At 36.8% G+C, this 19,751-nt stretch overlaps 1 long non-coding RNA gene across 2 annotated transcripts in view; it reads right to left on the bottom strand.

Moving 5' to 3' along the window:
* Positions 1 to 19,751, bottom strand: part of LOC127019738 (uncharacterized) — a 140,973-nt gene that overhangs the window by 3,969 nt on the left and 117,253 nt on the right. Inside the window, exons 2-3 of one of the 2 annotated variants that reach the window (XR_007766972.1) lie at positions 2,323 to 2,375; positions 1,224 to 1,397 (exon numbers count right to left, since the gene is read on the bottom strand). This is a non-coding gene — a long non-coding RNA (uncharacterized LOC127019738). Of the gene's footprint in view, positions 1 to 1,223; positions 1,398 to 2,322; positions 2,376 to 19,751 lie in introns of those variants that run through there. The other variant, XR_007766971.1, reaches the window with a different exon arrangement.

Below are 19,751 nucleotides of genomic sequence, written 5' to 3'. Positions count from 1 at the left end.
TACCAAGTTGTTCCCTTCCTTCCTTCAGAGATTTACTGATATTGTCTATTTAAATCACTATTTATCCTATGTATTCAGCTTTAAGATATATAATTGACCTACAGCTGAAATAGTCAATGCCCAGATTTCTTTGAAAGTCCTGTATAAACATACAGTCTGATTTACTGCATTTAGATCTTTATTTAAATGAAATACTTTGTTTCTCACTGAGGTTCTGTGAATGTAATGAAGGAAAAAAAGAAGCTACTTCAGTTTTGCATACATAATTAGAAAGCTATTTAAATGAATTTTGAAAAGATTCTTAGAGTTATTTCAGGGCTTTTGTTCGTTTCTTTTTTAAATGCTTTTAAAGATTTTTGAAATGGTTAGTTGGAGAACATTGGCCTGCATTCAAAAATATAAAGCAGAGTGCATAATCTAAGGAACATCACCTTTGTGATAATTATTTCATTTTTTTTTAGACTGCCAAATCAAGTGTGTTTTAAACTAGTCTCTTGTGAGTGTACATAATGAAAAAAAATTCTATTTCAGCAGATAATTTTTCAGGTGATTTGCTTGCAGCAAAACAAAATGCTCAGCTAAAAAGATGATCAAAAACATAACGTGTTATTTCCATTTTTTTAAAAAATTACTATTCTTATGGTTACAAACTAGTGATTTCTTTAGCGGTGAATGAAAAACCATGGTGATGTTATGCTTCTTCTGTTAAGATAATACTGCATCAGGAACATTCTGTAATATTACTTAATTGCATAATTATCAGCATCCAAGGCTTCTACCTAATTATTTTCTTCTACTTCCAGATTGCTGTTCCCACTCTGCAACATGCAAGAACCTTGATTCCATCTACAGTGTATTAGAGATAAAGAATTCAATGCCTTTTAAAACTGAGTAAAACATTCATTCACTTCTCAGCTGCCTCAGTTCTTGAAGGTGCAACATACCCTTTGATACAAATTTCAGTCTAGTTCACCAAGAACTTGTCACTCTTCACATCTACTTTTCAAGTCATGATATTTTCTTTTCTAAATGTCCGACTACTTTACTTTCTGGATCAAGTTTGGGTCTCAACTATAAGGTTACATATCTTTTTGTCCCTACCTCAATTTCTGCTCAGATATAAGTATATTCTGCTGTACCAACAGCTTCACAATTCTCTCTGAACTCCATTAGAAAAGCTGTTCTTCCTTCCCCCCCCCCCTTTCATAAAGTGTACTTTCAATTCCAGGCATTTAAAGCTAATTCCTTCAGTTCAATTTAAGCCATCTCACTCTCTCTTCTGGTTGTTTTTTGTCCTTTCCACAGAAACAGAAAAATAGTTCTGAACTGTATAGCTTCAAGAAGTCCTGTCTGTTGACATACTGAGACTGCAATCACATGGATCCACTGAGCTTGGCCTGGGAGGAGGGGAACAACAGATTTAAGAAGGCAGGCAGCTGTCTGATACGTGCTGTTAGCCTAGTGATCCCCTGGACTAGGGCATGGGCTGCCTGGGGAGTAGCATGTCTATGCAGTTTTATAACAAAGCAGACAGCTGTTCTTGTTGTTCCTTTGATATGTTATCAACCAAGACACAGAGCGCTACTAGAGAGAAAATTGGAAGCACTTCTACGGATCCCAGTATGCCATTTCCTTCTACCCATCTCCACATGATTCACCTCAACATCAGCATTCATCCTCTCTCACCACTATGTTTAGTACTAGCTAACACTGAAGCATCTCAGATATTCCTGAAATGACACATGTGTATTTTAAAAACCAAAAGCTAACAAACAAACCCCAAAGAAATAAGGCCTATAGTTCTAAGCACTCACCAGCAACACAACTAAGCAAAATTGTTGGTACTCTGTGCAACACTCATATACATGCTCTGATTTCACTTTGTTTCCTTTCAATGACTGCTTTGAATATTTTAAGTCATGTTATTTGGACACAAAAAATAGGCAATAATGAAAACATGTGAACATCACTAATTACCTAAAAGTGAGTTTTTGAAAAATACAAAGGGTTTTTTTTATAAATTTCTGCTTAAACGCTAAGACTAGTGTGATGAAGGAACATCAGCAACCCAGAGCATCCACTGTCCTACACCGTGAAAGATAAACTGAGACAAATTGTGAAAACTGGAAGTACCACACAGATACAAAGGGGAAAATTTCCCGTAGAATTTAAAACATTCTTTTCTCATGAAAGTAAAACCACAAGAATACAATTTCACAAGAAGAGTACAGAGCCTTCTAGGCAGTGGAACATAAAGCAAAAATTGAATCCAAACCAGCACAGAAAGATCATTAACATTAATTTATGTCCTTCAATTCTTACCTTGTCTTCCTAGATCTTGATTGCGAAGCTACATCAGTGCCCTTTATACCTGACTGGAAGAGAGGAGAGAGCAATGCTTAGTACACACAAACTATTACAATTGATAAATAAGAGCTGTCAGCAACAGTTTCATTTCAATTTAACAGTTAAACATTTCAATTCTTTATCAGCAATACAACTAAGATTTAACTCAAAGGGGAAGATTATTTTTCTACCTATGTAGCATAGGAGAAAAAGGTGTTAAACTCATTCTGGCATCTTAAGACGTCTGTTGCTATAACAGTTTTGGATTTCATATCTTTTCAAAATTTCGAAGTTGACAAGACTTTTCCCAAACAGATAAGGAAGACTTTTGTGCCTATAGACAACTAAGTAGCCAAGGTTTTACTTCAAGTAAGACAATGGTGTTTGTAAAGACAATGCAGAAAAGGTCAAGACAAAAAAACCCAACACAGTACTTCATGTCTTGTGCAATCATTTGTATCCATGCAAAATGAACATAAGCTCCTATCAAGACAAGAGGAATCAACTTTAAACAAGACCGTTAGGCACAACTTGCATCCACTTTGCAAACTGAGAAAGACACACTACAAGACAGAGAAGTCAAGTTAATGTATTAAGACCCAATATTAAGCACAATGACTAATTATCTTATTAGTAAACATGTGTAAGCCTATCAGCACCATCAAAATATAACAATTTCCAGATCATCTAGAAAGCTTTCTCCTTTGTCTACAAATCATTCCACTACTGCATCAACAATAAACACAAACTACTACTGCAATTTCTATTCATGCTAAATTAAAATCCATCTGAAAACATGCATCTACCAATTCAGAGGATTATTCAAATACAAACAGAAAAAATACAAGTAGCATAAGAAGTGAAATCCAGAGCTTAATAATTACAGATACAGCTCACTTTATTTTGACCAATCAGCTCTTAATAGTTTAGCCTAGTAAGACAAAAGTCAATTAGTACTTCTTTAATAGACTAATCATTTTGCATTTAATTGTCATATCAATAATACTGGCATATCCCTACAGCAAAGTCAATAGTTATTACATCAACTAATTAAAATCTGAGTTAAAAGGTAGCTCACTCAGTGTTCTATCCAGAAAACGCAAATTCTTAGAACTAAAACCAACTCTTCATGGCAGGGGGGTAAGGGAGGTTCATTTTCTTCTGTGACTCAACCAAAAACGTTGTGTGGCTCTCTCATGCTATTAGAAGTGACTTTTTGATTGGCATAATGAGAGGAACAGTAAAACAGATGGGTCTCCTCTGAAGTTGCACAAGATTCCCACTGGACAATATAAAATGCTGACAGATAACAAAAGAATTCCACACTTGTTATTCACTGCAGATTAAAATTTAAACATCATCTGAGCAAGCCAAGCATTTGAACTAATTTTCTTAGCTTGGCATTATAAAACACAATAAACTGAAACAGGAATCAATTGTTTGAGACTACAGGTCTATTAATGACCCCAGGAAAAATATCCCTGTTTACCATAATGAGACTAGGAACACTACAAAGTTGCTATACATTCTTCTGCTCTTCATGAATTTGAAAAAGCTTTGTAGGAGCATTGCTCTTAAGACAGTCTGGGGAGTCATGTGTTACAGTATTACACGTATTACTTGCTGAAAAGAGTAGTCAAAGCAGACACAAAGAAAGATCAAATACTGCACCATGTTGGACTTTTTTAGAATGATGCTATTGAACAAGTTGTTTTATGTATTAAAAACCAAAACAAAACATAGGACGGTATGGAGTTTGATATCTGAGTGTTAGTCAAAATCGCTGCTATTTTTTTTCGGTTTTCCTAGCAGATAAATAAAAAAAATAAAAATAAAAAAAGATCTAGGATATCTGAAACCCTAGGATTTATGGTTGAACTCAAAATATATGATAAAACTGAAAAATAAGAAGAGACAAAGTAGATAGAAACCTTATTTCTAAAGGGAGGGAAAACAAACTAATCAAAGAATAAGTATATTTAAATAAATCTACAAAAAAGAAAAAGTGGGAGAGGAAAAAGAGCAACAAACATTGTAACAAGAGGAACAATGCCATGAGATAATTTTAGAGATGGATGATCAATGATGCTTTTGGGAATATAGTAGTTAGTGGAGATTAAAGGAATTTTTGAAGTGCCTGAGCTAAATAAGCCTGTATTTCAGGCTGAATATCATCCCAGATAAGAGCAGAAAAGCAGACATTCTTCTCTGACTGCAACTGCCATCCAAAAAAAATATACAATATTTTAACAGGTCCATTTATAAATAAATTATATAAATAATTGTATTGTGAGCTCATATACACTGTGCACAGATTTTTTCACTGTATTCATAGCAAATATACCTCAAGCTGCAATTCTAGCCCAATCAGTTTTTAAACATTTCTATAATTACCTAGGAGTTAAAACACAAAATTGACCTTGATGAATAACATAAAACGGCCTCTAAATACGGTTGGTACATAGGAGAAAAAAATAATAGCATTAGCACACACCTTCAAACATGTATGTTCTACAGGAAATGTTTTTATTTTCAGTTTCATGCAGACTTTTAACGTTAAATACAATTCTGTTGTATTTATAGAATATAATTCTGGTCTGATAAAACCAACTAGATAAAAGTAAAGCAAAACCATTGAGAAGTTGAAATGGAGAGGCAGAAGAACAAAAACATGTCATAAATGTCAGATCCTTAATGCTTTATAACACCTCTGAGTGTTATATCATCTCTAAAGGTGAAGAAGAGAGATGTATAAACTAACAAGTTCAAACTTTTGCAAAGAGGATTGCTATGAATAGAATCTCTATATTCCTAGTCCTTCAGCTTCAGGAATATAAATCTCTAACAATTTTTAACTGGATTTTCCTAAATAACGTGGATGGCATTATGGTCTTCATGTTTATGTATATATACATGCGTTCGAACACATGCACACACATACTAAAATACTGGTAAGTCCTGGTTGGGTGGTTTACCATAACAATAAATGGAGAGCAAAACAAAATTTGTGCTCACTAGGAAAAAATACCTTCAATGTTTCTCATGCAAAATCCACCAGTTTTCTTCCTACAATGCATCATATTGGTTTTATGGTTAGAAGAGCTAAAAAGCCAGCCTAAAAAATTATATTATTGCAGCCCTTGAACAGATTGCTTACAGAAGGTGTGAAGTTACTATCATTAGAGATCTTTTAGGATAAGTTCTGCCAGCATCGACTTGTGCTTTAATTCCATTTTGCATCAGGAGACAGACTAGACAGATCCACTTTTCTTCTTCATGCTATGAATGCCTAAGAGAAATCAGAGAAAGTGCAATGGGTTTTTTATTAATAGCAAATAACACTTATGAAAATAGAAGGTAGGAGACCTATCACCTCTGTGATTTGACTACTAAACCACAATACTTCAAAGCATGTAACCTCTTCCCTTATGACCTAGTAATGTATTCTGAAAAAACTGCAAGAGCCAGAGATTTATTCCACTTCCAAGACATGTAGTTTGTTGTATGAACCAACTAATGCACAATATATATTAGAATTAAACCCTGTCCACCTCTCCTGAAACTACTTCAGGAAATTCATATCAAATCTGTCTGCTGCAGTTAGTTTTTATGACAGAACTATTACAGAGAAATAAACAGTGTCACTGGTGAAAGGAATGTCAAGCTGCTTTGAATTGGCTAAATAGCATCTGATGTCCTCAAGGATTATAGTGTATTATGACCCTGCCCTGCCAATCTGTTTAGCTTCTGACGCTTCACCATATGGGGTCAGAGCAGTGATTTCTCATATAATGCTAAATGACCTAGAAAAGCCTGTAGCATCTACATTGCAAACACTTACTAACATTGCAAAGACTTAAGCACAGATGAGAAAGCTTTAACATAGGTATTTTGATAGAGTGTCATTATATCACTAAATTTGACTATCCTTATTCCTTAGTGGCTAGGATAACCAAATAAACGCCCACCTATGTGGGTTTCACATATACACGGCACTTCTTTTAACTGATCTCTGTTAGGAAATGCACGCAATGTTTCTGATATCACCTTGAGACTTGGACGGTGTCATTTTTCAATGATCATGGCATTTCATGGAAATTATCATGGCTTGGTAGGCCAGCAATGCTCTTGGGGAAAACAAAGATAAGGTGGTAAAAAAAGAAACCCTTGTTGAATTTAAGAAAAGCATTCTGAGCAAACAGCACAGTGAAATGGTCATTAAAAGTAAATAAAAATACTTTCTTGTGATGAGATGTAGTTTAGCCAAGCGAACAGCAAGGTACTTATGCCATTTCAACAAACTGGGGGTTTTTTTGCACAAACTCTGCTATTGCAACATTCATATCTCTGAAGACAGAAAAAAGTATGCTAAGATGGGCAAAAGAGAAAAAAGCTTCCATCAAGTTTGCTGTATAAGTAGATGCAAAGAAACTGGAACAATATAGGAGCAAAGATGATCTCAATAAAGATGTATTCATGCATTCTTTAAACATTCAAAACTCATTGTTTCAATGGGAGTACCGGTCTAAAAATATCTGGGCTGCAGAACCATACATAAACAATGAACAGAAGGGGCTTTAAAAGTTAAAAGGTTTTATCAAGATTTTATTTCCTTTTTTTCATAAGATAAATTGGTCTGTTTTCATGACTAACATTCATAAAAGTATATGTTAAACCAACAGAAACAACACAGTCAAACATTACATTCCTTACAAACAAATGAAGATGTTACTACTACAAAACACTACAAAACTCCACATAAAAAACTCTCTTTTGGAATGTATGTATGATTTAATCTGGAAGACTAACATTAACATGAGAGCTACGGATAATGAAAAGCAAAGAAGAGAAGAGAAATAGGAGGGGAAAAGCAACGCAGGGGAAGGGGTAACAGATCAATAGGTTAACCATCTTCGGTAGTTATTTCCCAGTGCAACATGCTAGAACATCTTAAATTAGCAGAAATGGCTCAAAGGATACAAAGGGGTATGTACTAAACAGCAAAGAAAACAATTTTTATGTGTTTACAGGACTGCCAGAGGGAGCAATGTCAAATAATAAAGTGAATATGATTTGATTTTATAGACAATTATGAGTGAATGTTGAGTGCTGTGTTCAGGAGCGGAGACCCAACCTCCATTATTGTTAATGGGAGCACTGACTCCAGCTAGAATTGTAATTGTGCTAGAACTGTAATTGTTTGGCCTCCAAATACCAAAGCGTTGCTAAAACAAAAATTTATTGAGGACTTCTCAGATGTGGAGGCACTAGAAAGGCTACACCAGGTGAGTAAGACACTTCAGCAGAGAAAGAAATTCTCAGCTCCTATTAGAGTATTTCCTATTTGAGTATTATACCTCTTGCTAAGAAACAATTGCCTGCTTCTCTTTGTTCTCACTCTTACATTTTCCCTACCCCTCCCACATCAAAAATGTAACAGGATTGAATTTATTTCCCAGTTTATAAACTTGCTTTACAGCACATTCACTGAGCCTCACCATCAAACCTTTACTTATCATCCATGAGTTGCCTTTCCTAATGTTTTTTGCTTAAGGGAAAGGTTGACTAGAAAACAGAAATTCAATTTAATGAGAAACAAAGAGCCGGGTAGCTTAGAAATGTTTTGCAAAACAGGCACCACTCTTACATTCCACACAAACAGACAGTAAGTCTTGTAGATAAGGCTCTCACCTGCGATACGGCAGACTCATGTTCATATCACTATTCTTCCCAATAAACACACAAAGAATATAAGAACAGCCATACTGACCTATTTAGCTCCTTATCTCCTCACTAACAATGTTATATATTAGATCTCTTCACCTATAATACAACAAGCTGCAGCTCAGGAGCTTTTAAATATTTCTGTATTTAGCAGACCTTAAAGATTTATTTTTCTTCTAAGAATTAGTCCAGTTCTCTCTGAACCTACGTAAACTCTTCACATCTAGAGCATCCCGTGGCAAGGAGTTCCAAAGCTTTTACTAAAAAAGCCACCCAACTGTCTGCCTCAGGTCCACTCTCCAGCTCATTATTTTCAGTGTAGGGCCAAATATCTCAAGCTGACTGTTTGACATATCAGGAATGTGCCTTAAGCCCCAAGCTAAAGAGCTCTTATTCTTTTTAGGAGGCATTCTACTTAGTGTAATTGCTAACACTTTCCCTAAGGCAGAACATGAGACTAGCTTTGGTCCAGCGATTAAAGCACTTATCAGGGATCTGGAAGAACCTAATAACTGGCATTTTTCCAACAGAAAATATATTTCATTGAACAATTCACATCCAGCTATGTTAAAGAGCAAGCTTGCTTTCTAGCTGCTGGGACAGAGCAACGACCTTGCCCTCATCTTGAGGGAAATTCCACCTTTAAAGTCCACCTCCATTAGAAACTGTACATACTGTTCCCCCCCCGCCATGGGAAATAAAAAGACAAACCACAGCAGCCAGAAGTTACAGAATATTCCAGTGTTTGGAAGTGTGAAAAAGACAGACGTTTCTTAATCCTCATGTTCTCAAAACAGCCTAACTACTGAATGGACTGAACCAACACATTGCTGGATACTATCTACAAGAATAGAAGATAGCTGACAACGTTTATGGCATCATCAACAAATGCAACCAAAACAGTAAAAACAACAATATACTCCTTGGTTGTTTGGTTCCTTTGAAGCAATGGGACAGGCCTATCAGGCAATGCCTGCAGTTCTTCAAAGGTTGAAATCAGCTGTTTGTTCAGCACTTGATCCCTCTTTGAGAAAAGAATTACCCAATACCATTCAGAGTTTACTGCTTAGGGACATGATGAAAACAGTGATATAAAAGTCTTGTGCAGACTTGAGCTTTCAAGGCGGTATTAGAAGTGGACTAAGGGAGACCTACAGACTGCAAGACCACTTGGTACAGAACAAATGAGAAAGCATTCACAATAATGTCACAAAAACTCTTTGGCTCTATTTTTCTTTTTAGTCCAAATACAACAGTGTTAAATATCTACCCATCATTCATTTAACACTGATAAACAGGAACATTTAAATCCTGGACTATTACATTCTAGACCAAAAGGGAACAGACAAACAAGTATATTTTCCTAACACTTAGTGTTCTGTTGATGAGATGAGCATTTCCCTATGAACAAGTCTTCCTGTAGTACAAGCAGCAATTTTTGTGGGGGGAAAAATAAAATAAAACTTCATACAAAGCCCCTTTTGTATGAACTAAAAAATTCTTTAGTGTAATGAAGAATTCTACTAGCCAAAGAGATGTTTACAAACAATATCTTGCCTTCCTTACTTCACGTAACAATGCTGTACACTAGAAAAACAACTCACAGAAGTTCAAAATACTCAGTTGCATTCCCAAATATTCACTATACAAATCTCCACTTGAATATAAGCTCGCACCATGAAAAATGGTCAAAATTTTAAGTGAGGTCAGTTCAGGTGACAAGAAAACACCCATATGTACACAAAATCCATCCCTTTTTCTTTATGCATTTGGAAATACAAATGCACATACAAAACCACAATTTTTGCAAGTCTAATTTGTTTAGTCCCATAATTCCAGAAAAATATCAGCAAGCATAAATGGCATTTAAAACAGCAATATTCACTGAGAGTATATATAAAAAAGTCAGCACTTATTACAATGACAGGAGCTCAAATTGGTCGGAGCTTTGACAAAAATCTGTCTAGACCTTTTCTTAAAAACACACACATCTAAAAAGATCAGAATGACTTTTAAGCTCAAACGCCAGGTTTTTTTGAAAATACACAAGAGAACAAGTAATTTTTTTTTTCTATGGAGAGAATTTAGAATGACTGAGAGAGATCAGAAATAAAGGAGATTTGTAAACAAATGTCTTCCTATTGCATCCTTGCGGGGTTTTCCCCTTACTCTCAGGCTTGCTCTCAATCAAGCTATTCTTCAGGGCTTCCTAGGCTGCAGTAAACTGTAACACACGCTCCATTGTATCTCTAGGTAATACGTTTCACGTGCTTCGTCAGAAGCCTCAGCCCCTCCTGCACTGTAGGTTTCCTGCATGCTCACTTCTATTTTCTTCTTGACCCAGATTGCACACCTGGAGTTTATTTCTTCTTGAATATGCCCATGAGAAGGAGCAACCTAGTGCTAGGTGGCTCCATCAGACCCTAAGTCAGGACAGGACAAACAAGAGTTTTTTCTCTGCCCAGCCACAGCCTTTTAAAGAATGCTATAACATGCAAAGTAATAAAACAGGCTCTGTCCATAATAATTGTACCACATACCTCTTCTAATAGTAATTCAGCCGGCAGGTTTCGACAGCAAAATAATATCGTAGGATTATAGGATCTAGTTCTAAAAGTAAAAGTGTTCTAGAAACTGATGCATTGGACAAGTCAGGAGAAGTTCTCAGATTATCCAGCTGAACAGAAGGCCAGAGTGAGTAGGTGCCAAAAGGCAGAACTTCAAAAAATTGGATAAAAACAGTATTAAGTACGTTATCCATATTTTATGAAAAAATCAATAGGACAGTTGTGCAGTTAGGTGAGATGTCAATTTTGAGTTCCTTTCTATCTTTGATGAGTTATTTTGCAAGCTTTTTAACACAAGTTAAGTCTACAAAAATAAATAAATAAAACCAAAACAAAACCCAACCACCTCCCCAAGCAAAAATCTTCCATTCAGAATTCTAGAATTATAGTACAATAACCATTCTTCCCCACTGTTGCTTACTTGAAAAATAATTATTCTTCTGCAAAATACAGTTCACATGCACAGAAATAGGCAACATAAATTGTGGTTCAAGTTCATCCAATATATAGTGGTATTCCTTCCACTTAAAAAGGACACAGCCAAGGCCCATCTGATCTATTTATGCCACATTTATTACTACAGCATAGATCACATAAATCCACTGCACATTCTTATACCTTTGCCCCTAACAGCGAGGCGCTTCTGTAAACAAAAGCTGGCTTGAGGCCAGGACAAGCCTCCGCAGACCTGGACAAGCCCAGTTTTCCTAGGACTATCCCACATTCCAGGAGAGTAATAGAGCACCACATCCATTACAGAAAGAACAGCAAACGAACTACTGTGTAACAACAAACACAAGCAACAAACCTGACAGGATGCAAAACTTCCTTTAGTGAAAGAGAGCAGAATGCATTTCATTGTCTAGTTACTCTTTACTGAGGACAACAGTAGACTAAAATATTACTAGCTGGAAACACACTTTGAGATCAGCTTGAGAAAATCATCCAACTCCACCTGGCCCAGTTGACATGCATTTAAATCATATCCACTTAAGACGTTCTCAAGGAGCACTAGCTTCACTGAACAGATTTTGCTGTAATCTGAGATTCCTTCCATTTCCTGAATCACATACAAGCTAAAACAGCTAGAATCATACAACAATGGGCAAGTCTGTTCAGATACATTTCATTATTTTTCATCTACTGATAGAAGGAAGCTAGCAACTGTCTTGATCATTATTTTTATTTTCTGTCCTGTTACTTGTTTCATCTTTTTCTCTTCCCTCCCATCTTAGAAATTTCCACTGATTTTATTTGCTCAAAGTTTGCACAGCCTATGGGAAGTGCACCAGCAATAGAATATTTACACGCTACGTTTGCTTTTTCAGGCTCTCCAGATGAGAGCTAGAGGTCTCTGCTAGAGGTCACAGAGATGGCTACTAATAGGACAAGTCATTTCAGATAGCAAATGAAAGCTTTCGGGTAGGCAAGTTGGCACTTTGAACTTGAAATTCCACTTACTCTGGCTTGTTGTAAGGTCACCAGAAATGCTCATTGCAATCCTAACAGCATCTTACCTGGGGCTGGCTAACAGTAAAGGCAGCAAAGTTAATCATAGAGTGTAGAAGACACAGTCATTTTGAATAGACTGCACTAATCTGCCATTATCTCTCGGGGCTTCATAGTTGGAAGTTCTGAAGGTATTCCTTTAAAAACTAATGGTGTGCTTTAAAAATGATAAAGCCTTCAGTATTTGGTTCTTTAGGCCTGGTTTGTTATGATGCCCAGTCTTTCCAAGGATATTAGCAGTTCCTTTTTGTCATCTCCAAAAGAGCTGGTAACATTTTGCTCTGCATTCTCAGCTTCCACAGACCCACTTTTGATGGGAGGAGCAGGCCTTCAAATGCCTCTCCAAGTTGCTTCCCCTGTCCATAGGAATTACTGTATCAATGGCTAAAATTTTGAGGCGATTTTCTTAAATGTCTCCCAGAAAAATCTATTTTATTTTTCTTCCCTCACTATTTTAATGTTTATCTTTGTTCTTTACTTTTTTTCAGCACTCTACTGGGTGTCTGTACCCAGTGTTGGCAGCACGGGGCTGCAGAGGCCTCTGTGAGGCGAGGCCAGGGCTGCCTTGAGCCGGACACAGCCGGTTCCAGCCGGTTCCCCAACAGCCCCACCGCAGGGCACAGCCCAGCCTGGCAGCGATGCTGGTGGCACCTCTGGGAAAGCGTATCGGAGACAGGGAAAACCGCTGCCCGGCAGGGAGGAGCAAGGGGAAAACGTGTGAGAAACAGCCCTGGGAGCACCAGGGCCAGCGAAGGAGGAGGGGAGGAGGTGCTCCGGGCCCCGGAGCAGGGAGTCCCTGCAGCCCGTGGGGAGACCACGGGGGAGCAGGTGGGTATTTCCTGAAGGAACTATGGACTGCGGAGGAGCCCAGATAGGAGCAGGTTTTCCTAACAGGACCTGCGGCCCGTGAAGGACCCACGCAGGAGCAGATTTATGCTGAAGGACTGCAGTCTGTAGGGTCTGCAAACCCCCGTTTTCTGGACCTCCAGCCAAGGTCAACCCACCACAAGAAGCTACGCTCCAGAGAATTACATGCTTTGTTTCTTCTGTAGGCTCTAGTCCAGTGAGAAAAGGCAGTGAATTAAATTGTAGACGGTCATATCAGAGTGTCAGTAGTGCATTATGAAATGGGGTCTTTTTTTCTTCATAGACCAATGGAGATGAGGCTTTTTACAGGTTTTACCAAAATACAACATGAAGAATTTTGTACTGTGGCTGCTCTACAAGACAATGGGAGAGCTCTACAAGACAATAGGAAGTTTGCCCTATATTCATCACTATGTCATAACTATAATATCCATCAAGTGATCTAATTATCAGTTCTAGCACTTCTATTCGTGAGTGCCTTGGTGTTATGCTTTGACACCCAATAAAAATACAAGAACACAGTTTAATCCTTTTTTTTATTCTTCAAAAAGGTCTAAAAGACCTGTCCAAGAAGAGGACTGAATTACGTTTGCATCTCAGACTACTGTATGTTCAGTTTCTCCATTTTCTAACCAGAAGTTTTGTTCTGTTTTGTTGGAAATAAGTCTTCATTTTCCTGGGATTTCCAGACGTTAAGCAAATAGTAGTTCTAAAGAAAAACTCAAACATATGGAAGTCCCAGGCCAGCAGTCACAAAGTTGTATGTAAGACTAAGCGCATGAACACTGTCTCTGCTATGTCCTGCATTTGATGTGCATGCACTTCAGGGATTTTTGCCCTCCTAGCTATTGTCCAGGGAGTCCCGACAAGGATATGCAAGCTCTATCCTCACTGAAGAAGATAAATATGAACAAGGGCAAAAAGGATTGAACCAGAATCCCTCAAGTACTTCTGGGACTTCCTGACCCAAGCATGAAATAACCTGACAAGTAAAGGCGTTGTGCTCCTGATGTTGATATTAACCTCTAAAGTTCAAAAGAAAGAGGGCATTTCAGTGCAAGATTCTGATGCAGATTTAAGCTTTTGAGAACACAATACATTATCAGGGTCTCACTATCTGAAATGAAACCAGTTCTAAGGGGATGATTAAGTATCTAGAGATTGACCTACTATACAGGTGCATCTTTTCAGAATGAGTATTATCCTGCTCTTGTTACAAGGAGAGAGTACCTTAAAGAGGAAGCCCCTCAGTTCATCCAACTTGGTAACAGCCTCCATTCTTATCTGCACCATTGGCCCTTTATTTATGGAGGCTAACTTGTGAAAAGCTAGCTAGGATGAACAAAGTATTTTTGAGGTCAGTTTTGGATTCTGGCACCGATCAGACTATTAGATTTTTGATGCCAATGTCTGTTACAATGCCCAATATTGACTCAATGTTTCCTTGTACTTTCTTATGTTTATGAGCTTTTAAGTTCCTATTCTGCAAGCAAGCTGCATGATTGTTGATGGTGGGGTTTTAGCTGTTATCTCATTCCTAATTCTGTTCTGTTCCATTATTTTATTCTTGTTTACCCTGTTAGGCAATTCCTGTTCAAACGGGACCTAACAAAGAAGGACCATGGTGTATCACTGATTCTCAATGCCAGGAAAACACCAACAGCAAAAACAGTGAACAACAACTTATCTCCCAAATAGATGCAAGATAATGCTTTCAAATCACAAATAAGAAGGTTATGGTTACTCTCTTCAATCAATATTTGTATTTCATGAAGAGCAGCTATTTAATACTTTACTTTTTTTTCAGTGAAAGGAAGTGACAGAGAAGACATAAGAAATATGGATAAGTAGTTTAATGTCTCAGCAAAATATGCTGATTATGATTCTTGGCGTGGTAACTTGGACAGTGAATACTAATGAATCTGGAATCCTTATTTGCAGATTCCAGCTTAAATAATTTTTTTCTGAAGATAAATAAAATTGGAAGTTCTATTTCTAAACCTATGACCAAATTGTCACCATGGGAGAAATCTCCTGGGAAGCTGACTTTTTAATGTGATTTGGTATGCAATTGTAAAAAGATGCACAGAGATTTTTCCAGTTATTCTTTACATTGAAGCTTGAGCATATCTGTAACCTAAAAGTCTTGTATATTTATATTTTAAGGTAAGCTCTTCAGATTGTTGAGGGTTTTTGTGGTAGGGTTTTGGGTTTTTTAATTGGTTAGTTTTTTGTTCGTTTTTGTTTCATTTGGGCTTTTTTTTTTTGGTGGGGTAGGGTGGATGTTTACAATGTGATAAATAGTTTGTACAAATTATTTTGCTGGCCTAGATAATAATTGAAGAAATCCATTCCCCTGTAGCAAACATGTCGACTTCAGAATTATTATAATTTATCATCTAACAGCATTTTAGAAGTGGGTTTTGATATTCAAATGTCTGATATGCGAACATTTGTGCATCTACTTCGAAGACTTTGGAAGCAAGAAAATTTGGGAACATACAAGCACAAAGCACTAGCTATACTACAAAGAAAAAAAAAGTGCTCACACAAGTAACCAGAGACATTAAATCTGTTCAATGTCTGAACTTTTTACTGAAATGCAATCTACTGTTGATTTTCCAATATGAACACGTTAGTAAATAGAAATAAAACTAACTGATTTTCATCATGAAGACCACAATCCAAGCATGACTTCCTGGGTCTTAACAGAGCACTGTTTACATTCCATTCAATCCCGAAAACTTCAAGTAAAATACTAAAACTGATCTGTAAAACAAACAAAAGATCAGCAATAAGACCAACAAACCAACCAATGGACCATCTCACCAAGAGACCAAGGAAATATTCCATAGCTTTGGAAAAAAATTCTACCAAGTTTTAGTCCAGAAGCCATATGCCACTCTAATTTATGATTGACATATCTATTTGTCCAAAATTAGAACAAGCATTCTAGAAAAATATGAACTACCTGAAAACTAATTCAACAGCTGCAATGAACTGACTAGACAATATGGATTCTTATATTTCCAGAGCACTTCTGAGACCTTAACATCAGGGAAAAGTGATGGTAGACCTGAAAAATTTAAAGTAAACATGACTTATGAAAATCAATAGATTCATACCTTCACTGAAACCAGTACTTTCTAATCTAAAAAGAGGAAAAAAAAAAGTCCAAGAATCTTAAGACTTTCATTTGAACTCATGGTTTCATTTTGATAATCATCTTTAAACATCAGAATTTGGCCCTTTAAACATAATTCAAGAAGGCACATAGGGTATTTTCTGATATAATTTAAACCTGCTAGAAATAACTTGACAATTTTACGGCTCGGGAAGAACCAGACAGCAACAATGGAAGTTACTGAGACATTGTTTCTATTAGGCATAAAAACGCACTAAGGAAATTGCATATAATTGAGAAGATTTGATTTTAACTCAGAAGTTACACTGCTTTGAAAGAGGATTTAGAGTATTTTCTCACTTTTTAGACGAATGGCAAAGCATAGACCTTCCAGCAGCTTATTATTTTATGCTATATAGAAACAATTCAGCCAACAAGTCCTTCAGAGAGCTAAAGATTGCCAAAATGGGAATCTGGGAAATACCTCAGCACTTAATAGCAGAGTTAGTGTAAGGCCTTGTAAGAAATTTAAAATTAGCTGTAAACTGAGTTAAACACATCTGAATCACTTGTTAGCAGTTTGACATAAGATTCCTTCCCTTTCTAAGAAAGCTCTTACCAATTCATGTTTATTATTTTACTTATCATTATCGATCATTTGTCACAGTTGCAAGCTCCAACAGAAATTTATCATTCAACACTACCTAAAAGCACTTTAATGGGGAGTGCAAGCAATCCAGATTTCTCTGGCCCATTTTTACAGTACAGGCCTACTGTGCTCTGTCTAGGGCACAAAGAGTGCTTGTCTGGAAGCATCTAGAGAAATACAACATTAATGTTTACTGAGTGTAATTACCAGTTGTGCATAGTTCAACAAAAACTCATTTTCCCTTGACTTTCAAAGTAGGGATCACATCACCAGCACAAACTGTTGTTAGCTAATTATTCAAAAGAACGTGCTGTAAAAGCAGATGCCCTTCTTGAGCAGCATAGTGTGCAGTTTTATAACCGATTCTCTCTGATACAGGTACTGTTACCCCATTTGGGTTTAAGTCTGCTGTGGGTTTGGACATTGCCTTTAGAACACAATAGTAAACACGTCACCTTCCAGGCACGTTATCACAATTTCTAAAATCAGGTACTGGATATAACAAACAATACATCCGTGACTTTGGGGATGCATGGTTTAATTCTATCCTTTCACAAAAAGCAAGGCCAAATTGTGTGGAAATAGCATATAAGGACTCTAAAGAGAGTAGTAGATATGACAAGTTGTAAGAGCAAGACTTTTCTAATAACATGAGAGGTGAACAGAACATTAAGAAAAAAAAATCAGTGCATTCCTTTGATTTAAAAAACCAGCAAACAAGAAGAGTTTCATTTCATTGCCATTGTAGAGATTCACTGCTATAGCACCAAGCCTGCTCTTCATATGCTCCCCATACGTACGCACAAAACTTATACCAGAGAAATGAACCGTTACTTCCTGACTTTTGGTTTCACCCCAGATTGCCTTCATTTGGCCCTGTTTGCTTACTGTAAGACTAGCAAGTAGTCCATCTGCACACATAGATACCACAAAACACTTAACATAGCCAAAAATTCACTTAGAATCAACTAGCATACTTTCCATGGGAAAAAACAAATAATTTTTCAAATAGTAAAATTTTCTCAACTTTCAGATGATTTAGCTTAATTTATTTTCAGCCAATGATTAGCTAAGATTTTTTTCTAAATCCTTCTTCCACCCATCACGACTTCAATAAAATTCAAAGTTGTGAAGATATTTTCTAGAAATATCTAGTGGAACTGTATTAAAATAGGTGCAGATAGTATTAGACTTTACTGGCAGGCTACCAGGAAGGAAAAATTATAGCCAGAACATTGTTATCTCGACTACTGTGAATATAACTGGTCTAAAGTCAAATGATCTTCACATATGTCCTCTTCATCAATCTGAAACACTACATTTTTCTGTGTAACAACATCTGCTTGATTTAGACCTGGCCTGGACCTCTGAGCTCAGGTTGACAGGGAAAACTTATTCCCATCACCTCAGAACCATATTCATAGCTCAGAATACTGTCAAGTCCTCCTGTCAGATGTAATCTTTCAGTGGATTAAAGAAATACAAGAATTTTTAAAAATGAATCTCTTCTTAGGAAAGAACACACTCCATGTGCATGTTCTGTATTGGAGACCTACCCACTGCCTCCTGATTTTCCTCTGCTTCTGTGCTGCATGCTGTGCAAATGTTTCCCTGTGCTTATTTTTCCAGTGGCTTCTTAGAGCAGAGTAGATAATCCCTTGAGTGTATTTTCTTTCTTTACCATCACTCTTTTCTATACAAACAACAGATTGCTCTGCTGCTGCCCTTTAAATTTAGAGAAGAGAAATCCCACACCACAGATGTCTGGTGATGGAAGGAAGGTTGCTTCTTCTGCAAACTTACTGGGAAGTCAAATAACTCCAGTCTTTCTCACTGTCCCTCTTCAGAAGATACAGACCTTGAATTTTCCTCTTATCCTGATAATGGTTCTCAGTCTATAATTTACAGACCATTGTTAGAATGCAAGATCATCCTAAACATTCCTGAGCTAGCCTGCAATTTTTCCTATACTGTTCTTAAAAACAGGGCAGTGATAATATTGTCTAGAAGGACTGAGAATTACTGGGGTTGAGCTTCCCATAGAATTGTACTAGTTGCTTAGGAAAATGATGATAGACTAATTAAAAAATGAGTGATTTCAGTGCATACGCCACAAATTGCATTCTCTAGATTTAGGTTCATTATTCATTTTTTTGTTAAAAAAAAAAAAATCTACTGTTTAAGGGAAGCAGAAGTGTCATCTAAGCAAGTAAAATTAAGAGTAAGGTTGCTTGCATCCCTGACAAGAGCATGAAGAGAGAAATGCTTGGAGATTTAGTAAAACTGAACTGTAAGAGGACTGCTAATAAGGCTATGGAGGCTATATACTACCTAAAATTCTCTAACTTCTACTGCCATTTCAAAATGTTAACAAAGAAGGAAAAAAAAATCCTTAGAAGAAGCATGTAAAAAAGTTTGTTCACGCAAGAAACTTCCACCATTGTAAGATGGAGCAAAAAATTAAAATGTTACAGTTAAACTACTTCCACATAAAATGGACATAAAATAAACTGGAAACGAAATTACTTCATAAATGTCAGTACTGCTGCTTAGACTGGTTCAAGATGTGTGTACACACGCACAGTGCCCTGAATAAAAGTATCCTCAAGGAGCAGCTTAAGCATACTCATACATAACTGAAGATGCAGACACAAAAGTGTCAACAACTAAATAAAATTAGTAAAGGGAATGATGATGAGGATTCTACTTTTATTACTGAGATAATAAACATATTTTTTCAGTGTTACTCAACAAGCATGGATAAAAAGACAATAGTTCTGCACAACTAAATGAGCCACACCATCGAGCAACCAGCCAAAAAAGGCCCACATTTCCAGAATTTAGTTGGATATTCCCCCCCCCCCCCCCCCCAATCTGGTGAACCCTGTGGTTTTTGGTTCACTTTTTTAAAAGTTATTTCAGGAACAGCTTTTCTATCCTGAGTAAACCTTTCTCTTTCTTCCTC

The sequence above is a fragment of the Gymnogyps californianus genome, chromosome 9 (genome assembly GCF_018139145.2).
Source record: "Gymnogyps californianus isolate 813 chromosome 9, ASM1813914v2, whole genome shotgun sequence".
NCBI lineage: Eukaryota > Metazoa > Chordata > Aves > Accipitriformes > Cathartidae > Gymnogyps > Gymnogyps californianus.
The sequence above is the reverse complement of the archived record's forward strand: the minus strand, read 5'-3'. Positions and strand labels throughout refer to the sequence as shown.